General features: G+C 40.2%; 1 long non-coding RNA gene across 1 annotated transcript in view; it reads right to left on the minus strand.

Moving 5' to 3' along the window:
- LOC310763907 overlaps positions 1–7,546 on the minus strand; it is a 32,400-nt gene extending 24,854 nt beyond the window's left edge. The window contains exons 1-2 of the long non-coding RNA XR_014548908.1: positions 7,384–7,546; positions 3,862–3,976 (exon numbers count right to left, since the gene is read on the minus strand). This is a non-coding gene — a long non-coding RNA (uncharacterized lncRNA). The remainder of the gene's footprint in view (positions 1–3,861; positions 3,977–7,383) is intronic.
- Positions 7,547–8,150: the final 604 nt, after the last annotated feature.

The raw sequence follows: 8,150 nt of genomic DNA on the forward strand, positions 1-8,150 counted from the left end.
AGGTTTTCTTTTTGTCAAGTGCCATCACTTGAAATATGCTTGCTTCAGTAAGATGAGAATTTGCATTGTTATTGTGTCAGCTTCATCCATCAAATCCGTAATGGTGTTTGAGTGATTTATTTCAGAAGTCCCTTTCTGAATCAACTCACTGCTGACAAAGTGGAGATTTTAAGATGGCACTACCAAGAGTTTGTGGAATGAAAATTTCAGAGGTATTCACAATCTGAAATGTCGCCACGAACTACATGCCACAAAGCTAAGTTCCGGAATGCATCCACCATTAAAATGCTTGCCATCTTTTTACCATTGCTGTTTCTCATTCTCATACACTCCTAGGTGGAGCACTCCATAGCCTTTCTTAGCCCATGTGATTTTTTGTAAAAAAAAATCATCAGAAATAACCCCTTGAGTCAAATCTGCTCTCTCAATAAGGTTTCACCTAGTCCCAGGGTTGCCAGCTGAGATCAGAAGTGGAGAGCTAGAAAAACGTACTGAAGTTTATGGCACAGTGGAGAAGGGGGTCTTACTGGGCAACATAGTAGCCTTGGGCAAGCAGAGAAAACAGTTGTGGAAATGTCCCATTTTTAGAAGGTCAGAAAGTGCTTTGGTCCATCACCAGCCCCACTATTCATGCACAGAGTGGCTCTCTGACAGTACTAATTCCAACAGAAGCCCTTTCACAGACCTAAAGAAGTTCTCTGTCCCGTACAGTGGTAGTTCAGGTTACAAACACTTCGGGTTACAGACTCCACTAACCCGGAAGTAGTACCTCGGGTTAAGAACTCTGCCCCAGGATGAGAACAGAAATCGTGCGGCAGCAGCAGGAGGCCCCATTAGCTAAAGTGGTACCTCAGGTTAAGAACGGTTTCAGGTTAAGAACGGACCTCAGGAACGAATTAAGTTCGTAACCAGAGGTACCACAGTATAAGCAACTCTTCTTCCCTTGTCTCTTAATCAGAAGATAGTATGCTGTTAAACTACACAGCACCTATCACAGTTGCAAATTTCATCAGGTAAATACATTAGCAGATACATTAGCACTCAGAGTTGTGTCTGCAGTGTTTTTTCAGAATGTTAATACATAGAAAAGCTGGCACACACATGAAGGTTTCTATTACACTAATAAGAGCTACATTGCCTTAAGGGGATAACAAAGCGCTGAAGTGTTTTGATTTTCCTAACTCTGTGGCATACCTTTAATTTCATTCCTTCAGCATTCATAAAACAACAACTGGAAACATTTGTGGCACCTAATGAGATGTCATCTGCATTTTGTTTTCATTTTAATTCCATCAGTGTAACTGCCTAGAGGATGTGGGCTCATGCAATGCCAAATTAAAACACAGCTTCGGGAGAATGGCTAAAGCATTTGGAAACCAACATCATGTTCTGGTCATAGGCTGTGTACACGCTAACCCATTTGTAGCACAAAAGTGTGCAATCCATGAATTGTTCGTGTTCATCCTCAACTTGCTGCTTTCTATCTAGGTCCTGCCATCCATAAATGAAGCATCATCTGTAGAAACTGCTTCACTGCCCTTATACTTTGTTCTGACTTTGATGGTCCCTTTAGCCTGCAGAATTTATTAACCTTGCAACAGGTCTTATTGAACGATAGTGATAACATTTTCTTTCTACACCTGATTGTCTCATTACCATGTGAATGCGTTTTTGCTGTCTCACCAGAAAGACCAGGACAATAGGAAAATTCAACAAGGTTATACCTAGAAACCTAACCTAGAAGCCTAGTTAAGCAAGTTTTTCTCCTTCCAGTAAACTAAAGTGTCGAGAGTTCAAATTCACAAGAACAATGACCCCCCCCTTTTTTTTTTACACAATACCTTCAGGAAGTCAGGCAGTTGATCCTCCTTTGGTTGAAAAAATGTCTTTGACTCTAGACAAGTGCTCACTTAATTTGCTATGTGTTTATTCTTAGAGATGTAACTAGTTTTATAAATATCAGAAAGTTAAGACAAGATTTAGTTGCCAGAAATTGAAATCTGTTTTTACCTTGAACGATCAAGACCTATTTAACACTGCCTACATACAACTCAGGCTTTCTGTAAGACTGACAAGCTAATCACAGAACTAATCTAAACAATCAGTGATACCACAGAAGCTGGAGGCTTGTCTAGCCATTACAGAGACTGCCACAATGGCTCGTGACAAGGAGTCCCCAAGATAATCGCAATTTTCACTACACAGCTGCATACTTCCCATGCCTTTCTCAGAAGAGTTATTCCCCTTCTGAGTGTTTTCACAGATTATCACATAGCAAGGCTACTCATGAACAAAGGGTCTGTGAAGAGACAGTCACATTCCCTAAAACAACCCCAGGTTCCACGCATAGGTTGGCTGTGCAAATCTGTTTTCCGGTCCTTGTACTGATGTGGCCAGCAATACTGGCATAAGGTTTGGAGCACACAATACAGTTGTATGACAGGCATGCGGGTGATTCCATCTCAGTCTACAAGTGTTTAAAGACAATTGCCACATGGAGCTTGGCTGTCCAGTTTTGATAGTCAAGCTCTTTCTGGCAGGGTTCATGGATGAAGTGGAAGCATGGAGAATCCATGGCTGATCTCCACAATCTTGTGGGTATCACTTACCATGGAGAAATTTTTTTGGGCAACATTTCCATGACAACTGTAACATGTCTCTGGTCCTTGGTTTTATATTGAGTAAGGAGGTGGGTAATGCAGGGAAGGATTTGGACAGAAGCCGGAGGAACATTTATATTTTTGTTATCTGTAGATTTATCAAAGCAATCAAGCAGTCATTCACCATACACACACACACACACACACACACACACACACACACAAAGCCCCCCTATGGCATCTTTACCACACATCAGTTACCATCTCAGCTGTTCATCTTAAACCCTAAGACTTGCTTTGTGCTTCAGATATTACTCACAAGGGTATGATCCTTGTATAAGAAATGGAAACACAAGTGTCCTTTTGGTTACAGGTATTTTGAATGCAGAGAGTTCAACCAAACACATTCCTCTGACTATTCATAAATCACAAGATAGTAACAGAAGAAAAACTAGTGGGATCAGGCCCATGGCTCATCAGGTGCAGCATCCTCTTCTCACAGTGGCTGACCAGATTCCTATGGGATGCTTACAAGTGGGACCTGAGAACAACAGCCTCCCCTCCTGCAGTTTCCATACTCAATGAATACTGAATGAATATCTACTCAACCCACTGAGTGCAGCAGAAGATGGCCCAGACTCCAAGAAGACTGAAATCTTATTTCCTCTATAGATTTAGGAGCACTCCGCTCCATTTTATTATTACCCAGCCTGTGAAAAGCAAACGAGACACCCCCAAGCTGCCTGGCATGATAAGAATGTCAGGCAAAGGTGTCTGTAAACTTCTGCTGACCCTCGACATCAGCCAGGTCAAGAGCTCTTTCATTAACTCTAATGGTTTGCATATTAGAACTCCACATAAAAGAATCTTATTGACTACCAGGGTCAGGAAGTTCACAAGATGTCTTGGTTGCTTCAACAATGTGTTGGTGATTCTTTCTGACATGAAGCCTTTGCTAATGAAGCACTGTTAGTACAGGGCTTCAGAATCAAGACAACAGTGTGTATGGATTCAGACAGCCCATTATGTAGTCGAACAACCTGGGATTATTTAAATAATTAGAAGTCTCTTCTATTATTTGTGGGAACAACCATAGCGAAATACTAAGCAGAGGAAGCTCGATGGCCACCTATCAGGAATGCTGTAGCTGTAAATGACTTTTTTAGTTCCTTCCAAATCTCATGACTCTGTAGTTCATCTGAATGGTCAAAAGAGCAAATGCACATAATTAGATATTGGACTTAACATTAGAGTTTCTCACCTACAGACTGACCGGCAAGCTGCTACAGAAGAGTTTGTGTAGATTTAACTAGTCAGGCAAGACATCCTAGAAGTCACACGAGTTGACAGTGAGTTCAGCATTGTGCCCTGGTTCCCTGCAATAGGGAAGGTAAATGATTAGAGATGGCAAAAAAATCCATTAAACAAATTGCGTAAAGTTTTTAAAAAATGTAGTTGAGAAATGCCCAGTTGATATCACAGGAGGGCAGATGCAGAAACAGGATAACTAGGCAGGACAAATCATCAAGGCTTAGCTGCAGTTCTACTGTAAGCATCCAAACCTGGCTGTCTTTGAGCAAAATCTGATCCCTCCGATGGGTGCACAATTTCCAAGGATGTGGGGCAAATTGGAGTGATTCAGGAAAGGTTCTCTTATTTATGGTGCACCATTAAAGGGCATCTTGAGGCTGATCAAAAACTCCCTAAGATTCTGAGTGGCTCCAGCTCTCTAAAAACACACAATCAGATTTTTTTGCTTGAAAAACAAAATTTGACTGGGGAATACTCAGACCTGAAGATGGGAGATGGTACACAACGTCTTTCATTTTGACTGACAGATCTAGCTGTTAATCATAGTGAATTATTTCAGCAGGGCACACCAATCACAGTGATTTGGGAGAGGCATTAACAACTGTGTGTGTTTTTCATTGACCTGTGCCTCCCCCTGTGCAAGTCAATAAAGAGATCTTCATTGTATTCCCCAAAATACTAGGGAGGCAGAAGCATTGGGGTAGCGGGGCTCCTGCTGTGGAAGTGGCATTTTCTCCACCCCAATCTTCTCTAAGAATTTCAGCTATTTTTCCACCATCGCCCTATGCAAATTGGTCAACAAATTTCTCCCCCAGGGAGAAGAGGCTGTATTCTCCAAAAGCCATGGAGGGGCATAAGCATCCCCCCCCATCTATATCATACACCTTAGACAACTCTGGATAATAAAAGCATGATAATAGAAAAGAACTGCAGCCATTGGAAGGAAAGGAGAATGGGAGAATGGGAAGCAGAACAAGCAGCAGCTACCCCCCAAAAATATTTTCCTTTCCTGCTGTGAACAAATTCATTCTTGTTTTAATTGAAATTGATGTAAAGGGTTGCTAAGGGCTTGTGCCTTGGTTTAATCCTGGTTGTAGTATAGTTAAAACACGCATGCAGGCCCCATTTATGAGACATACATGAGCAATGGGATATACATTTTAAAGTGTTAATTGGTGCCATTTGTGGTAGTAAATGTTGACTCATTTCCTACACGCTAAAATCCAGTCTAAAGCAGTTCAACTTTAGACATCAGGCACAAATGACATTAAAAGTCACTTTACAAGCTGATCCATAGTGAAAAGCACAGCAATGAAATGAGCAATCATATAGCCAATTATTGGCACATATAGTGTTCAAAATTACTGCATTGGTATCAAGGGGAGTGTTGCTGTAATTTGTGTTCTATTTCTGGGAAGAAATTACTGAAATGAAAATTTACTTCATTAGCAATAATTTCTCAAAAAAATAATAATCTTTAGGCTCACATTTGGCTGCATGGCGACAAGTTCATAACCGATTCTCTCTCTCCTTCCCTCCCTCTCTCTCATCTCACTGTAGCATGACAGATGTAATCAACTTAGCCTTAAGTAGACTCTACCCATTCTCATTGCTCTTTTTTTAGCCCATGACCGCTCCCCTCCCCTCCTGTCTTATCAATCTAATATAGACTGTACATTACACTGGACAAAAGAGCTGGCCTCAATTAATTCTGTGTAAAAGGAGTAGGTGCACAATGTGTATGTTGTTCAATGTGTACTTTTGGGTGCGCATTTTAATGAGCACAATGTAAAGAAAAATAGATTTTAATCCATGGGGGGGGAAGTTCTATTTGCATGCAAAACCTAGCAATGAAGACTTACATATTAATATTTCAATCAGGTGCTGAAGGTCCTCTTGTTCACTCTTTTCTATCTACCCTTCCTCTGAGCCAGTATAATTAAAGGATTTTTAGTTTACATTATTTGGTTCTGTATCTCTCATACCAATAAGTAAAAAAACCTCTTCATGCATCTCAAGACTTTCCACTGGAGCCATACAGACATGCAGAGATAGGACAATTTCCCATATTATTTTTCTGTAACTAATGAAAAACAAAATAAATACACTTGCCAAGAACTGTGATCAGCCTAATGAATTATCTCTGCTTGGTTAATTCTCCAGCATTATTAATCAGACTAGAAGCATAAACTGTGGACTTCATTAGTAAGATCATAAAAGAGTCATAATGACAACGATCATTTGACTTGTGTTAGGAAGGTCAGTTGTCTATTCAAGCGAAGTGGGAGAGATTAGTTTGCCTGACATTTTCTCAACTAAAAGAATGTGTCTTAGGTCTAAAACAGACCAAACTATTCTGCTGATAGAGAGTAAATTTGTCATAAGTCTGTGTTGGAGTTTATGCCCATGGAAAGAAACAGTTTTCTCATATTCATATATATATATAATTTCTGGAGGTTGTGGGTGATTTTTTATGATCAGAGGAAATAAAGCAGTGTTTCTTATTCTCTGTTGAGGCACAGCCAACACAGAGAAAGCTGTACATTATACATTTCCCCACAATGCTTATCATCTACCTCAAGTCAACAAAGCTCTTTTCTTTAAGTAAAAAATCTGCAGCCTTTTGCTTCTCATGAGGTGTTTCCTGAGCCAAGAATGTTTTCAATAGAATTTCAGAGCTTGTGAATATCTTTGGGAGGAGATCTGACATAGTTTGTAACTTTCTGTTTATATTAGTCTTTATTTGAATTCTGCTTTTCCTTCAAAGGGAAACCCAAAGTGGCTAACAAACTACTGAAAATGATTCCAATGACATCAAAATATTGGCCAAACAACACGGCAAAGTGAACAATTTAAAAAATGCTCCAATAAACCTATAGCGTTAAAGAGAAACCAATTCAATACAAAATTCATAAACATTGAACCATTAAACAACAAGAGGGCAGTACACAATAAGTTGGCTATTTGAGGTAGATGCTGGCAATCAGGGGTGCCAATTTGAATAAAATATGGCAGGAGGCAAGTCTTGTCCCACATAATCACAAAAAGTGGCACATGCACACCAGTTGAATGGCAATGCCCATCAACTGGGGGGGGGGGCCTTCCTCAAATGTTTTATTATGTGGGCCGAAGGGACCTCAGTCCCTAGGAGTTGGCTCTTATGCTGGCAATAAAACACTGAAAATCCTTTGTTCTTTTTTCACTATTTTATTCTTTCATGTAATATAAATATATATTATATACAATGAGGAAGAAAGGAAAAAGTGAATCAATGAACAATAATAAAGGAGCAGAATAATTATAATGCATATTTTCCTTTCGCATTCTATACTAAACCTCTATATAACTGGTTCAAAGAAAATAATTGATTGCATTATACCTAATAAAGTATATGGATCTGCATTTTCCTGCACCTTGTTACATCAGTACACTATGAACACATTCCACTCCCCCACAAAATGGTCATAAAAACCTTGAAGCATATGATGTGGGCATCCTATGGTGTTTTTTTGCTGGTCAGAAATGATTGTTCACATCAACTTTGTTTTGGAGGAGTCCTTGTTATCTGTGGATGTTCACATGCTCTTAAACTATATTCCTGTGTTGTGGGGACTAAGAAATGGACAACAGAAGTGGATTCTGCGAGCCCTTGTGGTGGCAAGGAAGCTCTTTCCCTCTGAAAAACAGAGAAATGTTTTAAAGAAGGAAAGCAGCTGTAGCAGATAATCCATGTAGCATGCAAGTTCCCCAGGATTCCCTGGAACAGCACAGAAGATACTTGGAGACAATTCCTGCTCCCATGCTCAGCATATTGTCTGTTCTCTCTATGTATAAAACAGTCTCCAGTGCTTCCCTGGGTAGTTTCAGCTGTGCACCACAGACTTCATATATTAGGCTTGATTTGGCAGTAGTTATGCCACCAATGAGAAAGTCCAGTGAAGTTGTATTAGGCATTGATTTTGCGTCTGTGTTTATGTATTTCAGCTTGTGTTTATAATATTTGCGGTTGTGCTTTGGCACTGGAGTTTCCTAGGTTGAAATAATTAGTTAGATTCATCCCAGTTTTGGCTTCTGCCTGGATTTGGAAATGAAACTGTCTTGGTTTCCCTGCTGGATAATCTGCATGGAAATGTGGACAGAGAGGGTGTGCAACTCTCCTGGACCTCTTAGCATCATTAGGCCTCCTGGCAGGGATGGACCAAGATGGCACTACTGTCCATGGTTCTGGCCTGATTATTC

The sequence above is a fragment of the Podarcis filfolensis genome, assembly GCF_964270895.1.
Source record: "Podarcis filfolensis genome assembly, chromosome: 5".
NCBI lineage: Eukaryota > Metazoa > Chordata > Lepidosauria > Squamata > Lacertidae > Podarcis > Podarcis filfolensis.